Source organism: Pagrus major, chromosome 4 (assembly GCF_040436345.1).
Source record: "Pagrus major chromosome 4, Pma_NU_1.0".
Taxonomy (NCBI): Eukaryota; Metazoa; Chordata; class Actinopteri; order Spariformes; family Sparidae; genus Pagrus; species Pagrus major.
This window is the reverse complement of record NC_133218.1, coordinates 38,595,357-38,615,397: the sequence shown is the minus strand read 5'-3', so window position 1 is coordinate 38,615,397 and position 20,041 is coordinate 38,595,357. Positions and strand designations below refer to the sequence as shown.

The window sequence follows — 20,041 nt, the reverse complement described above, 5'->3', positions numbered from 1 at the left end:
ACACAGACACACACACACACACACACAGACACACACACACACACACACACACACACACTGAGCAATTGTTCACTGGCACAAACAGACAAAGAAACAAAGAATCAACTTGAAATAGCGTCACAATATTGCAGGAGAGGATATGAAGTCCACTGACATGACACAATAACAACTGAACATACTGACTTCACTATCTGTCCACGTTCTCATCTGCCTCCTGCTCGCTCTCTCTCTCTCTCTCTCTCTCTCTGTCTCTCTCTCTCGCGCTCTCTCTCTCTCTCTCTCTCTCTCTCTCTCGCTCTCTCTCTCGCTCTCTCTCTCTCTCTTTATGGTGTCAGACAAAACACAACAACCAACCAGAGCCTTTATAATAAAATAAGAGATTTGGACCTCAGTCTCTCTCCTGAACTTGGCTGATATTCTTATATCTGTCCATGGAAAACAGACATAGAGGCTTTAGCACGGCCGAAGTGTTAACTGCCTCAGTAAATCCATGCTGCAAGTCAAACAGGACAGTAAAGCTGTGTGAGCTTCCACCTGTACTGTAAAAACACCCCGAGGCCCACTTCTACCAGAATAAGAAAGACTGTGATAAATTAAAATAGTAGCACATCAGTTACCTCGTTAGCGAGCTCGTGTGTAATGCAAGCAGACTTCCTCATTGAGTGACAGCAAACAGCTGAGACACAGAGTGTGCATATGTTAGCGGAGGCTAGCTAGCAGTGCAGCTGGAGAACCAACTCTAGAACGAGGCTCGCGGCTTCATGAAGCAGCAGACAGCTGACAGGACATATCGATCAACTGAGCTTTAACAACCCGATCACCAGAATATTTGTCGGCAGTGTACGTTTTCTGCAAACTACGAATATGTTGAACACAGGTCTGGTTGGGTTTAGAGATAGAAACCCACTTGGTTCGGATGGTAGCCTGGTGTGTTCCTCACAAAATGTCAGTGGTGTCACACTTTAGCGTGTTCACACAAACGCGGTCTCGAGCAGTGGTACGGACGTGTACGTGATCTGAACAGTCTGGAGTTTGTAGGAACATTAACTGCCCACATTTTGTTCTGCTAACTGTGCAGACTTCAGGGCCCGGGTTGAGGTCAGGTCACTGAAGATGAGTCTTTTGTTCTGTGTGATTCTGATCTTCAGGTCTCTGGGACAAATCGAACAAACAGCCGGCATGTGACACTTTCACCTTGTTGTTGTGATGTCAGATAACATCTTGATGTGAACGATAAGACTTCAGGAACAGCGTGGCCTCTGATGAGGACGTGACTTTTTGCAAGCAGGTGAAGATTCAGCTGAATACGTTGTTGATATGACCTGTGACAGTGAGGATTAATGAGAGCTGCGACACTCACAGTTAGTCTGACAACGAGTCCAGTTTTTATCCACTGAATGATGTTCTGATGTTTGTAGCTTCTGCTCACAGCTGGTAAATCAGTCTGTTGTTCTTTACTGCGACTGCACGCTCACCACAAAGACTCCATTAATTTTGTTCCCAGTACAACACAATCACATTTTGACATCCGCACACAGTATTTAAAGACTTACTGCACCTAAAATAAGACACAGACCCGCTGAGGGTGCTTTTAGCGACTACGGTGGAACAAACCGCCAGAAAACTGTTCCTCAGGAGGTGAAACTGCCGCCGTAACTACAATAAAAACACAAACCACGGCTCTGCACACGCTGTGTGAGAAAGACAAACCCTTTCTCAGGCTGTGACAGGTTGACGTGTTTGTTGCACATTTGGAGGAAAGTTGCAGGGAAACAAAGCGAGATTGAATCACACAGACACGTTCACAGTTGGAGTATCTTCAGTCCTTCAGCATCTCGTCTGTCTGCAGAACAGAACAGCAGTTAGTGCAGAGATAACACACACACACACACACACTGCGCTGTCACAGAGCTGTGTTTACCCCCGAGGCCTTTGCACGCACACACACACACACACACACACACACACACACACACACACACACACACACACACACACACACACAGAGAGATCTTGTCAGTATTGTATGAACTCCTACTGTTGAACCTCCAACATGTCATTATCAGGACGTGAGAAAGCAGCTTTGTTTTCATATGAACTTCCTGAGACAGCGGTGGGTGAACGCAGCTCTGTGACGCTGGTCCGGGGGTTTTACCCTACAGATACCTAAAAATGACCAGAGATACATGTCGGTGCACATCCTGCAGAGCACTTCTCACTGCTGCAGCATCATCATGTGACAGGCTTTCAGATTTATTTAGGGTTTACACACAAACTGAAGCAGTCATCTGATGCAAGTATCACAGTGTTTACAGCAGAACGCCCATGAACAGTTTAAAATTGTGGACAGCAGGGTACGATCGAGCTCACAGTGTGCTGGTTTGTGGCTGAATTAAATCAGGATTTAGCTCGTGTGAAAGTGGTGAATTTTGCACGAAATCACGTGATCAGGGAGAGAGCTCCAGGACTTTGCACCTTTCTCAGAAAAAGCTGATTGAGCAAAAGACGTTTTGCAGCATAAAACTTGACAACTGCCGCTGAAAGCTGCTCGGCTGGATCTGCTGCAGCTCTGTCATCTCTTCATGTACCTGCAGAAGGAGGAGCCAGTTCATTTAAACATTTCAATTTCAAGTTTAAATCTGGTATTCACTGTGCCGACAAAATGCGTCACTGGTTCTGAGTACTGGGTATTTGTTGATCAGCGGTGGAGGAAATATTCAGAACCTTTACTTCAGCACAAAAGAAACATCTTCAGGGAAAGTCGCGTATTTAAACTCAGAATGCGCCTGTGAGTGATTTATGATATTGGATTATATTATAAGATTTGTTGGCTTGCACGTACCAAAAACACATTTTGATCTTGGATTGGCTCTGGAGGTAGACCGGGTCAAACCAGTCGCTGGTTTGATTCTGTGGTTGCATGTCAAATATCCTTGAGCAAGATACTGAACCCGAGGTGCTCCTGACGAGCTGCACAGCAGCCTCTCTGAATGTGACAGCTCTGAGCAGTCAGCTCACAGCTGGTATCAGCCACATGGTCATAGATGAGTTCTGGTTCCACTGGGGATTGAACCCAGGACCTTCTGCGTGTAAAGCAGACGTGATGACCACTACACTATGGAACCTGTGTGATACACTTTCTGGCTGATGAACCTCCAACAAGTGTCCACAGTTTATCTGGCATATTAAGAACTGAAGAACGATATTACCTCCAATCTGCAGCTGCTCTGTGACACACTGATAGTATTACTGAGGAGATGTTGCTGATAAGATGAAGGTCAGTTTGTCTTCAGCTTATTAAGAAATCCCCTTTCTGGCTCCACATCACATAAAGCTAAATTTGGTTTCACTGGGGATTGAACCAGGAGTGTGTAAAGCAGACATGATGACCACTATATTACAAAACCACATGATTAAAGTCTTAAAAGGAATATAATGACACTCAGTAGAGCACGTGTAGTCACAGGACCAGCTACTTAAACATGCCTGATTTCTTTCATCCAGATCTGATCGTATTCCCTGAGAAATCAATGAAAATGTGACAAAAACAGACGGGCGCAGTGAAAACACAACCTTCGTGGCGGAGGAGATGATTTTTGAATAATCTCGGTCTAAATGTGGTGATGTCGGTGATGTAAATGTGAGATGCCTGTCACCAGACCTGCCTCTGATCTGTGCATTAGTGTCATATGCACTCTGTACTGTTGCCATGTGCGGCTCTCTACTCGTGTCTGTGCAAGCAGCTTTGAAAAGGCGCATCCATCAGGTCCATATGGGGGCCCTGAGGGCGGGAAGGGGATGGTGAGTGTGCAAGTATGTGTGTGCGTGGTTGTTTGTGTGTGTGTGTGTGTGTGTGTGTTGAGGAGGGTGCACAGAAGGCTGAGCAGCATGTTTCTCTCTCAGTATGGGGTCCAACTGGATCACCAAGAGGCTCAAACTACCTATTTAATACATTTAATAAGCAAGGGAGGAGATGGTGAGATCTGTGTGTGTGTGTGTGTGTGTGTGTGTGTGTGTGTTAGTGTGTGTGAGATATTTTGTGTTTTTCTTCTTGTCAACAAATATGATGTGCAGAAATCAACCCAGCAGTGAATAACAAGCAGTGTGTGTGCCACAGAGCTCCGTTAAAAAATAATAATGAGCCACACTGTTGTTCCTTCATCACCATGAACACACACACACACACACACACACACACACACACACACACACACACACCGTCCTGCTGTGACAGTAAACCCCGGATTAAAACATCGTGGGGACTTTCAGTGACCACAGACACCTCTACAGCCGAGTGGCGCCTGGTTGTTTGGCTGTTTAGTTGGGTGGTTGGTGGGTGGTGTTGGTGCCGGTGGTGCCGGTGGTGCCGGTGGTGCCGGTACTTCCCCGGCTCGTACACCTGAGGAACACAGTGTCGGAGCTGCTTCAGTTGCCGCAGTGTGTCAGTTGTGTTTGGCTGCTGGTGATAAGCTGCTGCTCTTTCATGTGTCTGCAGAGAACGTTACTGCGGTTAGACAGGAAACAACTACCAGGAGCCCTGTGTGTGTGTGTGTGTGTGTGTGTGTGTGTGTGTGTGTGTGTGTGTGTGTGTACTATACTGTTGCCGTATAAAAACCTTGTATCTTCCTTGTAGCTCATAAACATTTTAGAAGAATAGTTCAACATCAAGGGAAATATGCTTATTTGCTTTCTTGCCAAGAGTTACCCCTCTGTGTTTGTGTGTGTGTGTGTGTGTGTCTCTCTCTGTGTGTGTGTGTGTGTGTGTGTGTGTCTGTGTGTGTGTGTGCCTAGCTACAGCCAGGACACAGTGACCTCAGAAACACAGGAAACAGATCACTAATTAACACTTTAAATGTTGCTGTTTCCTCCTGTTTCCAGTCTTTGTGCAAACTAACATTCATATGAGTAAATAAACACATTTCACAGATTCTTTCTTTTATTGAGATTTAATTCTGGTACCTAACATCGACCCGTGACATCAAGTTTTAGCTCTTTAGCTCTCAAATACCTGAAGCAGCTCCGAAACAATGAACTGGATTTCCCTGAAGGAACTAACGACCCGATTCAGTGAGCCCACAGCACCACATTTATTCCCACATTAATATTTAACCTCTTGATTGATTGACAGATGGGAGGGAGCTGTTTGAGGCAGGTTCCATAGTGTAGTGGTCATCACATCTGCTTTACACGCAGAAGGTCCTGGGTTCAATCCCCAGTGGAACCAGAACTCTGTTCTCTTGCCGTCAGAGGATTCATGGGTCTGGCACGGTGCATTTCCACTACAGCTGGTCTACCTGTTCAAAGGTGAGTCCTAATGACCCTTGTCCCAATCCCTGCAGTACCATCGAAGAATCACCACTAATTCAGTTACAAACACGTTTCATCTCCTATAACTTCTTCACAATAAAAGCCCCCCTCTTATTTAGTCATTTCAAAGCTTTTATTATGAAGCAGCATCACAGGAAACGCTGTGTTTTCAGCAGCAGTAACTAAACATGAACCAGCTGACAGCGAACACATGAAACAGTGAAACTCAGCAGATGTTTGAAACAAACAGGACGAGAGAAACTAAAGAGATTCAGTCAGAAGCTGCAGACGTGCTGAGAGCTGAACACACTGACTTTAAATCCTCTTTCTCTCAGGTTTCCTGCACAGACGTGAGTTCAGTATTGATTAACAGACATCAAAGTGAAACTGTAACCTGATCCTACTCAAACCAAAATGTTCACGATCCTTCAGGATGGTTATTCAAACTTTGGCTTCATAACACTCAGACTAATTTTGTTATTTACCATAACTTTAACTTTTAACTGACGTAAATATGTTCAGAACCACATTTATTTCTCAGTTAGATTAGAAGCACCTCTTGCACAGGTTCCATAGTGTAGTGGTCATCACGTCTGCTTTACACGCAGAAGGTCCTGGGTTCGATCCCCAGTGGAACCAGAAGTCTTTCCATGTAACCAGGTGATTGAATGAATCCTCTCTGGTCATTATGCATCTGTTGAGGAGTTGCTCAGCGACATCAAGCCAGTCATAATGTGGTACAACTTCTCAGACTTCTCTTGGTGGCTTCCTCTACAACACAATTGTGTTGAAAAGATTGGCTGATTTTTTCACCTTGTCTGATGCCATCAGGACCTGGACCATCAAGATCTGGACCCTCAGGACCTGGACCATCAACATCTGCTGTAGCGCCCTTAAAAGAAAAGACATGTGGATGTTGGATAAGTGAACATACAGGCCTGCTGTGTTCAACAGTGGAGAAACTTAACGGTGAAAACAGAATCTTAAAAAGATAAACTTTATTTTTTAAGTTAATTGTGTGTTTTATCTGCTGTCACACTGCTCAGTGTCAGCAGGTAGAGAAGAGGTAAAACATCTAACATGTATGTTAAAAATATATTAGATGAATATTTGCAGCTTAATGTGCTGTACGATATTGTTTTCTTTCTGTTGTGGTTATTTAAACCATCTTTCTGGTGATTCTGTCATCCTCATCTTCACCCTCACCCTCATCTTCATCCTCATCTTCATCCTCACCCTCACCCTCATCTTCATCTTCATCCTCGTCCTCAGCAGCAGCAGCGGCAGCGGCAGCAGCAGCGTTACTCACTTCCTCTTGTCATTTTATAACAAGTCACCCAAAGTTCACTCACATCTCTCTGTCTAATCCTTAAATCTCATTTTATCTCCACCATCTTAAATCCTCAGTTCATTTGATGCTGCGGGCGACTGAAGGCAGCGAGAGGAAGGGTGGCTTTTTTTTCCTTTTTGTTTTGAGCTCCCTGATGAGCGGCGATGAAATGACTTTGGCGGTGACTGCTAATGCGCTATAATTGGTACGAGGGGCCACTCGCTCTGAACAATTATACGATGCAGGAGCTGTAATCTCTGCTGAGACTGTGGGAGACGGTTTCTCTGCATCTTTGGTGTCAGCCTGCTGTGTTTTTATGTCTTTCCGAGCTTTAAAACTGTTTTCAGACACAGTTGAAGCAGCAGACTGTAGTTTGTGACAGCACCTCGTACCTGCTGCAGCCTGGATGACTCAACTTCCGTCTTTCTGTTGTCAGCCGGCGGACTGACAGCTGACAGCCTCGGCTTCAGTCCTCTAAAAGTCTGGACTTCAGTTTCATTTGACAAAGATCAGTCTTAAGATGAGCCCTCTGGATGTTCACACTGAGGACATTTATCACAAAAAGTCATTGTAACTGTGTTCATCCGATTATGTTGAATGCATTTCCTTCTTCAGAAAACATTTTCAAAGATGCATTTTTAAATCTGGTTCATTGTGTATGTCTGTAAGCTAGCAGTCCTTTCTCTTGACTTCTGCTGTACTGCTGCGTTTCTTCTCTCGTCTCTTTTACACTGAAAAGTCGGCAGGTTTTTGTTTCGTGTCCTTCAGGAAAAGTTCTTCACTGTCTATTGTGTTACACATTTTATTTAAATGGATTAAATGAACATTTCTGCTGTGGGTTTTCTACAGCCACCAACCTGTAATCAGGAAGTGGAAACACATTTTGATTTTTTTTAGCATTTGTAGTGTTCAGACTGTTTGCTGTGACTATTGTTGAGAGATCTGTAGAGCTTGATTGGAGTCCACCTGCAACTGATGAGGCATGATTAATTAATTGTGTGTGTGTGTGTGTGTGTGTGTGTGTGTGTGTGTGTGTTTGTGTGTGTGTGTGTGTGTGTGTGTAAGCTTCAACAGTTCAAAGTGGTTTTCAGACTAGAAACTAAGCTGTGAAGTTTGAGGAACCGTCAGCAGATCAGCACAGATCAGGTTAAGTGTTTTTAGAGCATGCTGTCTTCCAAACTCCATAACTGGCCTCGGTCTCGTGCGGCCCAGTTAGAGTCCAGAGTCCAGACTTCTAACAGTTTAAGTTGGGAGACAGACACCGTCCATCCAAATCAATCAGTGTCCATTAAGACTTGAAGCTCTGAAAACGTTCGGTATGTAAATACAAAAACTAACCTGAAAAGTGTTTTGCCGTTTGTCATGTTGGAGTTCTGCAAAACACACTCTGATCCGGTGATTTGAGAGGTTTACAGATCCAGTCTGAAGCTTCCTGAGCTGCTCACAGACTCATCAGGGCCCCCTGATAATATCAGACATGTTGGATATTTAAAATCTGGATGATACTTTCCCATCCAGATCTCAACAACCAATGAGAGAGACATCCTGGAGCAGCTGACGGTGCAACAGTAAACATTCGTTCCTGTCCAAAGAAAAATGTCACCTTCAGTTCTCTCTGAAAAACAAAAACTTGTGTTGACGGCGTCTCTCCGATCATCCAGACTCGCTTAACCTTCTGCTTTTGCTTGTTTCTCACTGCAACATGTTACTGCAGAAACTTGTTGCACTGCGCTAATCTCCATTTTGTTTATGTCTGCTTCCCCATGAGATCACCTGAGAGGGATCACGTGAGAGCGCCGCTTCAGTCTGCAAAGCCAGGAAGTCAGAGCGCTGAAGCCACAACCTGCTGCTGCACAGGGCGGTGTTTACTGTTGCATGTCCAAATAGCACCAAATTCGCCAAGTCTGAAGTAGATCTGATGTTCTGGAGATACGTGAACAACATCCAGACAGACAGAGACTCAGTGTCCTCGTCACTCTGCTCTCTTCAGGTCGTCCTCTCGACCTAACGTGTGAACGTTGGTTCAGTTGATCTCTGAGGTTTGAGTGCAGATCGTTGAGGAGTGTCAGCTGAGAGCCGTGAGCGTTCATCACTCTGGTTCAGGAGAGAAATCTCTGAAGATATTCAAACAAACAGAACAAAAATAAATCAAAAGGTTTTTGAAATCAAAATAGAAAAATGTGCAGAGGGAGTTGAATGAAATGACAATGTGACATTAGGATAAAACAAAAAAAACTTTTCATTATTGAATAATTTCCTTCATAAACTTCTTGTCAAGGTGACGAGAACATGACTTCAGGGAGGTTATGCTGTTTTCTGCTGAAACACAGTCCCAGGAAGTGATGGTCCACTACACAACACAGCACATACTAGTTCTGGTGGTTCAGCTGAGTGAGCAGCTTTAAATGAAATGAACAGTTTTCATCTTGACCTCAGTACAGTCGAGTTTTTACAGAAAACAGCTGCAGCTAGAATGTTTATTTCAAACAGGACTTCATCATGTTCAGACTGAAAACACTTCTAGCAGCTGCACTTCTTGCAAGTAACTGAAATACATAACGAAAGTAGACAGCCGACTAAAATATACATGAGCAGAGAGTGTTTGTGTGTGTGGAGAGCAGCTCGGTGGGAGAGGACATAATGCAGATAAAACATGGTGTTTGTAGTAAAGCCGTTCCTGCTGATGGCAGGATTAAGTTGGATGTCTGTCCGAGCTGTTCCTCTGTCCCAGAAGAGCTCCTCCTTCAGCGTCCTCGAGGCTCGGCTCGCTGTGAGCAAATGTTTCTCCCCTCCATCCATCAGAGCCCGGAGGGGTCTGCTCACCACGTCGCCTGCTCCTCCTTGTTAATGCCTCCTCTCTCCGCCACGACGTCCAGCCCGGGTCCAACCCTACAGGGAAGCAGCTTCTATGTCCCTCATGTGTTTCCTTATGTTGCTGCCTTCTGCTCAGCTCCACTGATGAATTATGGAGGAGAGCCGGATGACAGAAACACCCCAGTATTGAGTGCATACTCAATGTTTGATTAGATTTAGAGTGTAACAGTAAAATGAGACTGAGGCACAGAGCACGGAAATCCTTTGAGGAGATACAACAGATGACTGAAGCCCAGCGTAGCTAAAGACCCGTCTTTACGTCGGCTTTGATTTTTTTAACACAGAACCAAACATCACTAGCTGCTGCTGCAGTGTGTGATTATAGATTGCATGCCAGCACAAGAGTTGTGATGTGTAACACAACAACGTTGGCGTCGAACAACTCTTTCAAACAGACGTTGATTTGGCTCTGCTGCCGGCTCAAAGGTGGAACAACAATGCTCCCCTCGCTCTGTGTTCGTCTCCTCCTGGACAGGTAAAAGGGGCCACAGACTCTGCAGCCACGCTGACAGCCCTGAGGAGCTGTATTTAGACACAGCAGTCCTTTGAGCTAAAGGCTAAACTCGCATGTAATAACTAGCACACAAAACACAGCTGAGGCTGATGGGGATGTGAGTAGTTTTGGTCATAAACTTCCTGCCAGCTGGTGGCACCGCAGGAAAAGTCAGACGATCATTAAAGTCGATCAGATTCGTCCTCTGGAAACCATGAATGTCTGAAACTTCACAACAATCCGTCCAACAATTATTGAGACATTACAGACTGAACAAATGTACACCGACCAAACCAACCAGAGCCACGCGGCAGAGCACGGCTCAAAGCGCCACATGGGTCAGTATAAAGTGCTGAACTGCTGCAGATTTGTTTCATATTGTACCAACATGCAGTAAAAGGTCGGTAACTATGAATTTACAGACACATACTCATCTGTGATTGGACAGTTCTTCCTCACAGCGTAGTTCATTCCTGCATCATTTTCTTATTCAAGTCCTGAGAGCTTGTTAATCAATCAAAGAGAACAGGAAGTCATCGAGCGTGTTGATCAAAGTCCTTTTCACATGGCTGAGTAGCACTCAAAACAAGTCTGTGATTGGTTGTCTCTGGTTTTTTCGCTCGTGTGTGTCAGATGATATAAAGTTAAAACCTTTGAGTGTTTGAGTTTTGTTGGGCAGCGGCAGCTCACGTGTCTCCAGCTTCAGTTCACAGTGAATGACGTCCTGCCGTCTCCTCGGTGTTTGCGTCTGGAAGGTTTCTGTACTTTACTTTTTTCTGTTTCAAGTTTTGTTCTCCTTTTAACGTAATATGACTTCTAATAATATAAGTAATAATAATATATTGAATAAAACAAAATAGATTATTTTCCTGAACCTCATGCACTCTCCCCTCTGTGAGCTCGTGTTTCGAGCCCGGCCCGTCCCATTTCAGTTCTTTGTTTCCAGACTGTTAATGTCCCGAACGATGAATCCTCTGACAGAGCGGCAGTCGGAGTCGTCTCTCTCCTCAGTGAAGCTTTGAATATTTCAGCAGTGAGCTGCAGGTTCTGGGTCAGTGTGTCAGTGTGTGATCTGTGTGACAGACTGCAGAGACACTGAGAGGAGCAGGGAGGAGGAGGAGGAGGAGGAGGAAGAGGAGGAGGACCACCAACTGCTGATCACAGAGCAGCTTGAATGATGACATTAGACAGATATTGTTACATCTGGAGAATCACAGTGACGCTGATGAGGAAACACAAACACAAACTTGTTGCGTTATTATGGATCCCGCCCCACAGCGCCTCTGTTCGGTTGCCTTCGTTTGTTGGGTTGTGAGATGTGTTTGTGTGAGATTATCAGGGTAAGCCAATCAGAGGCAGAGTAAGGCAAAAAAGGGTCTTAGCAAAAATAAAGAGGGATCCGTAATAACGCATTCCTGTCTCGTACTCTTTGACTTGAATTTCATCAGTCACCTTCAAGTGCACACATGTGAACGGGCCTAGTGGGCTCAGCTTCAGAGACCTGCATGGGGCCACTACAACTACCAAGAGACCACAAGGAGACACAGAACTGCTACAAAGCTGCACAAAGTGCCTACAAAGAGACGATAAAAGACTGAAGAGATGCTTAGGAACCACTGAAGTCCCAATCAACTGGGCTTTTCCCCACATGTGCTGTTTGGTTTGACTCGGTCTGACTCACATCAGCCCAGCGCGGCAGGGGTTTACATATCCACTACAACAGGGCTGTGTGGTTGAAGATGAGTCTGTAACTGATGATGCACTTGTCTTTAATAGAGGTCACCAGAGTGGCTTCCTCCCCGCAGTGCTGTTGAAGAATAGTCGCTAACAAAGCTGCACTATATGTTTCATATCCTCTAAATTCTTCGTAATAAAAGTCTCCTGTTATTTATTTATTTAAAATCTTTCACAGCGGGTTGGCTCATGAGACGTTAACGCAGCCCGCTTGGAGAAGGGTCAGGCTGTGGCCCCACTAGAGATGATCCAGGCTCGGCAGAACTCAGCACGGTAAAACTGGTAATGTTGAAGCACATCAGAGCGCCGTGGTTCGACCCGGCATGGCCAAAAGTGCCAAACCACCACTACTACACCACCGTGTGAGGCAACAGGACCACAAAGAGACACCAAGAGAGAAACAAAGAGACACAAAATGATCAGAAGAGATTTAAAAACATCCAAGAAGAAACACAAAACGTCTGATATTCAAATATGTATCTAAAGATCTCAGTTTCATTACTTTCGTTCGACAGAGGATTACAGATACTGAGCTCAGTGTCAGACAGCAGAGATGACTCTCAGATTGTTGTGTTGACTCACATCTCCTTCCTGCCACATCCTGACAGTCTGAAGCAGCTTCTCCTCCTCCTGCAGCCTGGAGTTGAAAAGGGCAGAGCTAATGAATATTCTAATCTGGCCTAGATTCCATGATAACGCCTCGTAGGTGCCTGACGACGCCTATTATCATGTCTTTGAAATATGAAGTGTGTGGAGAGTGTGCGTGTGTGTGTGTGTGTGTGTGTGCAGGCAGGATTAATTTTTGGAGGCAGTCAAAGGTCGCTGCAGATAAACGACATCGCTCGCTGAACCTGGAAAGAGAGCGAGGGTTTTTCTGCTGATGAGGGTTTTTTCGCATTCGCGTGTAATCAAGCTGTTTTCCAGGTCACGTTGATGATCAATGAAATCAACTGGATCGTTAATTTTTACCTTCCTCTGGAGCTCGAGGGGCTGCGTGCACCTCGCTCAGGTTTCCTCTGTAATCCCACAGTGCAGTCGGCGTTTGCTCTGACTCATCTGACAGGAGCCAGATCGGGTGAAAAGGTGTGAGTGTTATCTGACACCGATCGGTGACTGATTCAGGTTCAGTGACGGCAGACGTGCAGCGCAGACGTTAATGATGTAAACAGAGATACTTCAGCTCCTCCGAGATGTTTGCGGAGCAGTCGAGCTCCACTTTTTGTCTGTAAGTGACGTGAAGTTCAGCTCCGAACAACAGAACCGGGTTTTCACTTCTCAAAATATACCAATGGTTCATTACAACTTGGATTTAGATATTTCCTGTTATTCCTGTCAGTGTTAGCATTGTGCTCCTTTCTGTCAACACATGCAGTTTTAAATAACGGCAGCAGATGAACTGTTAAATTAAAGTCATTTTTTGAAAGAATTGATTCTTGATTTTAAACAGAAGTAAAAAAGAAAAACAAAACACTTCCTGATCTCTGTTCATTTGTGTCGCCACCAGTTTGAATTAACTTCGTAATGTTTCCAATTCAATAATTTTGAAAGAAGAACTTTTAAAATCATCTTAAATTTGCACTTCATGGTTAAAAACATGATACTGATTATAGTTTATTAGATTACATCAAAAAAGCATCATGTCGTCTGTGTAGAAGATACAGAAATAAAGAAACACTGTTGTCCTTGTACTCAGCTCAGTCTCCAGGATATAATGTCAGCAGTGAATGTTTCTACATCCCACGTTCACATTAGCTGACTTCACATCAGGAGGTGAAAAAAAATAAAAAATAAAAAAGATTGGCTGTTTTGGCTGCTTACTATAAAAAAGATAGTCAAGAAAGAAAGATTAGATTTCTGCTTCATTGTTACATCCTCACAGAGCTGCTAACACGACTACAGACGCTCGTTTTCTTCCAGCCTATAATTTCATTAACAAATGGAGTCAGTTCATGAGATGCTGCGTTATCCCTGCAGTAAACCCTCTCGTGTTTCTCTGTAACGAGGGACTGGTTTGGTTTCTGTCCCATTTTATCCTCCCAGTCTGACCTGGAAACACAACATGCCAACAGGCATGAATCACCTTCCGTGGCCCTCAGGGGACAGTCGTCATGGTCCCGCGTGATTATAGGCAGTAAGATGTAAAATAGGTGACATACAGAAAGGTTACTCTGATCTATCAAGGTCATTTCTTCTCTTTTAGTTTTTTATTATATTGTTCCACCGATTCACGGACAGTTTGGGGACAAACTTCTGCCAGTCTAAATCACAAAGACACTTTAACACCACGCTGTCCTTTTTGTCCTTCAGGAGTCAGCCGCCGGTGAAGTGATAATTTAAAAGCGATTCATCAGAGCTGGAGGAGCAGCAGCAGCTTTCCTTCCTGCTGTCCCAGAAAATAAAACATTACATGGAACCAGAAATGAGCCGGCAGAGGAAATAAAGAAATCATTCTCTGCTCTTAAAACACAGCGAGACAGTTTAGTTCACCGCAGATTCAACACGTCTTTCAGTTTCTCTTTACTTCTGAACCTCACGCTTCAGTTTCCTTCACTTCAGTAAAGAGAGAAGCTCATTAACAAAACACATCTGTGCTTTAATCAGACAGAGTGAAGATGTGATGGACACGTACTGTGTCTGCAGATCAGTTTTTCTTTCCTTTCTTGTTTCTTGTAGAGAAGTTTGTTGGTTTCAACGTGTCCACAAGAAACCATCTATAAACTATAATGTTCATTAAGTGTCATAAAATACTTGATACAGCTATATATATATATAATATAACTCAGACAACTAAACACAAATACCCAAGAACAAATAAGAAGTGGGAGCAAAAAGCATCTGAACTGCGACACAAGTGTTGGTTATGTGATCAGCTCGATGTAAATGTTTCTTATGGGGTGTTATAACTGGCGGCGGGTGACGCAGCGCTACGCGGCACGCCATACTTTCTATTTTTAGTACGTACTGCAGCTGAACTTACAAAGTACACACTGTTGACAGTACATCTTGAACTTTGACCCTCTTGGTCCTAAATCTGCCGCAGCTTTAGTGTACTTACACCTGAATGTGCTGACGTCTGTCATTGTGCTGTCAAATGTTTGTGCTCTCAGCTTTGTTTACACTTGTGTGACACATGGTGACGTATGTGACGTATCTTCGGCTGTGCAGAGGATTGTGTGGTGGACGAGGAAGGGTCGATTCATCTGGTCGAAGTAAGTTTGTCATACGTTGAGCAAAGAAACGTCTAAATATCAGAATATAAAATGTGTTTTCTGTGTAAAAAGTACAAACGTAGGACGTGAGTACGGTCAGAGCATCGGGTACCTACAGAAATAAAGATGTGTAGTTTAAGGTTTCAAAAAGGAAAGTTTATATTGTAAGAAATGAAGAAAATCATGAGAGACTTGAGAGTTTGGTCTGCCTCAGGTGACTGAACAAGGAGACACAACGCTGCATGTCTGTCTCCACAGGCTGTGATGAAACGTGTGTGTGTGTGTGTGTGTGTGTGTGTGTGTGTGTGTGTGTGTGTGTGATGGCAGACGACCAGATGGCTGATGGGAGGAGACTTGACAGAAGAGGTGAACTGTACCAGAGGGGGAGAGCTGAGTGAAAGAGCAGACAGTGCACACAGTTAACTCCAGTATCTGATGTGATGGGGTTGAGCCCGGCCTACTGGGTCGAGCGTCGAGTGTATAACCTCACCGACCACCCCGACCACCTCTCAACCTGCGCTGTTCTCGCTCTTTATACTCCTGCACTCGAGGGGCGCCTCCAGAAATGACAAGAGGGGGAATGACATTGTCATACTTGGAGGTGCAGAGCTGCTGTGTTCGACGCGTTGGGAGTGAGAACTGGCTGCTCATTCATTGTCGTCACATTTACATAACGAGCTGTTATGTAGCGTTCATATAAAACTACTCAAGCTACTCCTGAAAAACCAAAATTGTCTTCTGCTTTTCCCTCCAGTCTGCAGTGATTCTGAAAACAAGAGGAGACATGTTTTGCTGGATGTCTTCATTGTCTCTGCACGGTGTTATGTGATGCTTCTAATGTGAAACATTATGCGACAGCACATCCGATTATGACGCCGCCTGAAACCATCTTGTTCATGGCAACAGTAATGACATTTTTATACACCACGTCAGCCGGCCTGGTGCTGCTCGGTTTCACTCGTCGCGGCAAGGATTTGAATTTCCACCACAGCCTGTCTACCTGCTTGAAGGTGCGTCTGCATCTCGATCCCCACAGTGCTAACGAAGAATCACCGCTAACAAAGTGGCTCCGCTAAGTCAGTTACAAACAGGTTTCATATCCTGTAACTCCTTCACAATAAAAGCTTCTCATTATTCAGTCCTTTAAAAGCTTTTATTATGAAGCAGCGTCACGTTACATGTTTAGTTACTGCTGTATTTCACCACTTTTAGACGTTTAGAAACGTCTTTCTCTCAGATTTCCTGCACAGACATGAGTTGAGTATCGATTTGCAACACACTCTTGTTTGAGGGGGAGGTGGGTCACCGGTTGGCCACACACACACACACACGCACACACACACACACACACACACACACACACACACACACACACACACACACACACACCTGTCCTGTATGATCTGCACCTGAATAATTACTTTGGACCTGTTACCGTAGCAGCATCTTTCTTGCTGTCAGTATTGATGTGCAGAAAGACTCACATACAGGTGGACAAACAGACTTGAAATGATTGTAATCACACACACACACACACACACACACACACACACACACACACACACACACACACACACACACACACACTCGTCCAGATGGGCTGAGCGAGCAGAACGTCACCAGAGGAGCGAGTCACCGCGGCCCCAACAGATTTTGGCCCCGGGACCGTCTCCGACCCCCCGCGGTCTCTGGAGAGAAGCCAGAAATGAGAGCCGCGAGACTCTCTGATGCTGTGTGTCAACATTTACCCCCAAATATCGGCCTCACGTGAGGAGCGGTAACACACTGAGGTGTGTACATCACAGTTATTGTTCTGTATGTGTTCATGTCTGCTCGAAACGTGACCGACTCACCGAGACGGAGCTGAAATGAACAAAGGGAGTCGTGAGAAACAAGAGTTGACTCTAGATGGAGCCGAGCAAATGCTGCAATAACGTCATCGGCCGTATGTTACAGATGAGATATTCTTCATGTGTTCATGTCAGCAAACATCACATCATCACAACTCTGGATGGTTCAGTGAGAGATGGTTTGTTTCCAAGTGGTGCTGCTGTTGACACCGGATCGTCACCGCGCCACGTTCCTACAGTGACCTGAACAAGCTGCGAGTGACGACAGAAACACTTTCCACTCGATCAGCAGCTGAGACGTTGACTGTTTCTCTTTCTGTCTGTGTTGCAGGTTCGTCAGCGGCTGTGAAGAAGACGCACACATGTAAGTTCACTGTTTGTTCATCTGTTTGGATGAGAGCTGTGAATAACCACCAGCTTTGTTGTCTTGTGTTCATTCTGTATTGAAGCTGCTGGACTCAGGCCCGCTCGCTTCACAGTCATCTAGCTGTAGATTGTTTAGAATATGAACATGTTGACGAACAGGTGCAGATGGTCGTCATAGATGGATTTTGTCCTTTTGGGACATCTGACTCATAATCCCAACTGTGCTCCAAGAATTATATACAGTAAATCAGGGCGGCAACTCACCATTATGTTCACGACGTGTTTCTGAGCTGCTGGGATGGTGCATGCTGCATGCTGCGCTGCGACAGCACGGACCAAACTCTGTTTTGTGTGTTTTTACTGTGTGTACTGTCACACTGTCACAATTAACCGTTTATAAAATGTTTTTTAAAAATGTGAAAAATGCCCAAACTGATGTCTTTAAATGTCGTCTTCTGTCCGACACACAGTGCAAAACCCAAAGACTCTTCCTTTACTGTCAAAGAAAAGCAGAGACCAGCAATTATTTGACTTTTTTCCTTCAAAAAATGATTGAAATGATTAAAATTGTATTAAAATATTTCACAATAATTATCTTATGACTAACTAATACATTTATCAACTATTCAGTGCAGCTTTCAAATGTGTTTCAGGAAAGTGCTTTATTCAACAAAACGTCTTCCTCTCCTTCCTCTTGTGTTCTTCTTCTTCACTCTGCTGAATAAACTTCATAATAAACATGATAAACATCAGACATGATGATCTGAACTTCAGCTTCTGTCACCAGTTTTGATCTGAATCACTAATCTGGCAGGACGCAGTTGGATTATGAGAGTAATGAACTCTGTAAAGATGCAGTTGTATTGGGGACTAGATGATTATAATTTGGGTGGACTAACCCTTTATAGGTGAAGGTGGTCTCAGCTGAACTGTAACACGTTCAGTATATGAGTCTTATACACAGTGTTTGCTCTCTGTGCTGCACTGTAAGTGTATTTTTTCCACATTAGAAGCGGTTTGACTGTAAAACAAGGAGAACTTCTGAGTTTTGTGGATTGATGAGGATGAATGTGTGGCGGGGGAACTGCTGCCAGAGCTCGGTCTCTCTCATTAGAGCTGATAAGGATGGATAATGGATGTGAGATCCTCCTGCAGTCGACTGTGCGTGGGATGATCGGAGGGAGAAACACTGACGCTTCAGGCGCTGTGGAGGCATTTTCCAAACAACTCGTAACGTGCTGCTGTGAGTCTATTGACTGGGTGTGATGAGGGGAGGCGGAGAGCTCCGCCGCCAGCCGACGAGCCTTTCGAAGCGTAAATCGTCCCCCTGTTCTGCCAATTTAGAGGAAGAATGAAGCTCCTGCTGCTCCTTAGTTTCCTCTCTCTGCTGGCAGGAGTCGCTCTCGCCTGCAGCCCTCACGTCTTCAACACACTGAGATTTACTCTGCCGGCTGTTTTCAGGCAGCTTAATCATTTTCAATGATGCTCCGCGGCTCAGGCGGGATTTGTTTTATGAAGCAGAGTGGGATGTTGGTAGAAGTGCCCTGTGAGCTCGAGCTGCACTTCAGTATTTCTGTTACGTAACTATATTTGTTTTTGAGGAAGTTTTCTGTTTTTCTACACTGAAACAACAAGGGAGCAGAAGCATTGCTCAAGGGCACTTAAATACCACGTTGTTAAAAAGGAGGGGTGATACAGCAGGTCAACTGAAGTTATTCAGAAGTCTGAAGTTTTAATCCTGAAAGACATTTAAGATTTCTGCATAAAAATGTCTAAATCAGCTCATCCATTGTTCGACACGTTGTTGAGTTGTGTTCTGACATCATCACAGATGTTTCCAACGATCAAGCCAACGCTGCGTTTCATCTGGTCGTCTGTCGCTGTACTTCAGGAGAGAGTCAGAGAGGAAGGACGTCTGAGAACGGGACGAAACGTAACGTGAAGAAAACTTTAAAACACCTCGTCTGTGAACGACAGTCAACCCGTCAGGTTGATGAACAGGAGTGAAGATAAATCCACTTTTTAATCCCAGAAGTTACAAAGTCATCTCTGAGCTCTCCTCCCGTCGGATCAGAACAGAATCTGATGTGACTCCAGGTGTTTATTCCTCCGGGAGGTCTGGATCTGCACCGACTCTCTCCTCCAGAGCTGGTCGGCTCTGTTTGACCCTCAATATTTTTGAATCTCATTCCCATCTCATCAGATCTGTTGTCTGGGATGATGACCGACCCGACCTACAATCACAAGTCGTCAGTATTTGATGAGTTGGGAATGAGATTCAAAATTCAACCGTGGACCTCAAAATATTGATTCAATGTTTATTTAACACATTAAAATAGGTCGTCTGTCCTCCTGTCTTACAGTGTCAGCTGGGATCAGCCTCTCCAAAGGATGTTAGCTTATAGCTGATTCAATTCAATTAAATTAAATTATTCTCCACAATCTTCATGATACAAATGTTCTGGTAGAAAACAGCTTCCTTTATAAACTTTAACTATGGATCAGTTAGAGAGAAGACGTGTCGCTCTGTTGACGGCTGCTTGTTGCTCATGATGATTAACAGTTTTGTGTATTTGTGTATTGTGTTGATCGTTACTGTCGGAGCTGTCACAATCACAGCTGTGCCCAGTGTTTTCACATTTGGAGGCTGGCTGTCAGTAAAGAAGGAGTCTGAATGTGATTGGCTGTTTTTTATTTGATATGAATCCATTAAAATGTGACCAGATCTGCTGTAATGCAGACGGTCGGGCTTCATTTCACCAAATCACATCTTCGGGCTGCGTCTGACGTTTGATTGGCTTCAGGAAGTCTCGTACGAGCCAGAGGCCGACGCAAGAAGACTCCCTTGTTAATTCTGATTTTACTGGATCTTAACCAA

General features: G+C 44.5%; 3 non-coding genes across 3 annotated transcripts; 2 read left to right on the top strand and 1 right to left on the bottom strand.

Moving 5' to 3' along the window:
- Positions 1 to 3,052: 3,052 nt before the first annotated feature.
- trnav-uac (transfer RNA valine (anticodon UAC)) lies at positions 3,053 to 3,125 on the bottom strand. Its single transcript has one exon. It is a non-coding gene; the product is annotated as a tRNA-Val (tRNA).
- A 2,026-nt stretch (positions 3,126 to 5,151) lies between these two features.
- On the top strand, positions 5,152 to 5,224 carry trnav-uac (transfer RNA valine (anticodon UAC)). The gene has a single exon. It is a non-coding gene; the product is annotated as a tRNA-Val (tRNA).
- A 649-nt stretch (positions 5,225 to 5,873) lies between these two features.
- Positions 5,874 to 5,946, top strand: trnav-uac (transfer RNA valine (anticodon UAC)). The gene has a single exon. It is a non-coding gene; the product is annotated as a tRNA-Val (tRNA).
- Positions 5,947 to 20,041: the final 14,095 nt, after the last annotated feature.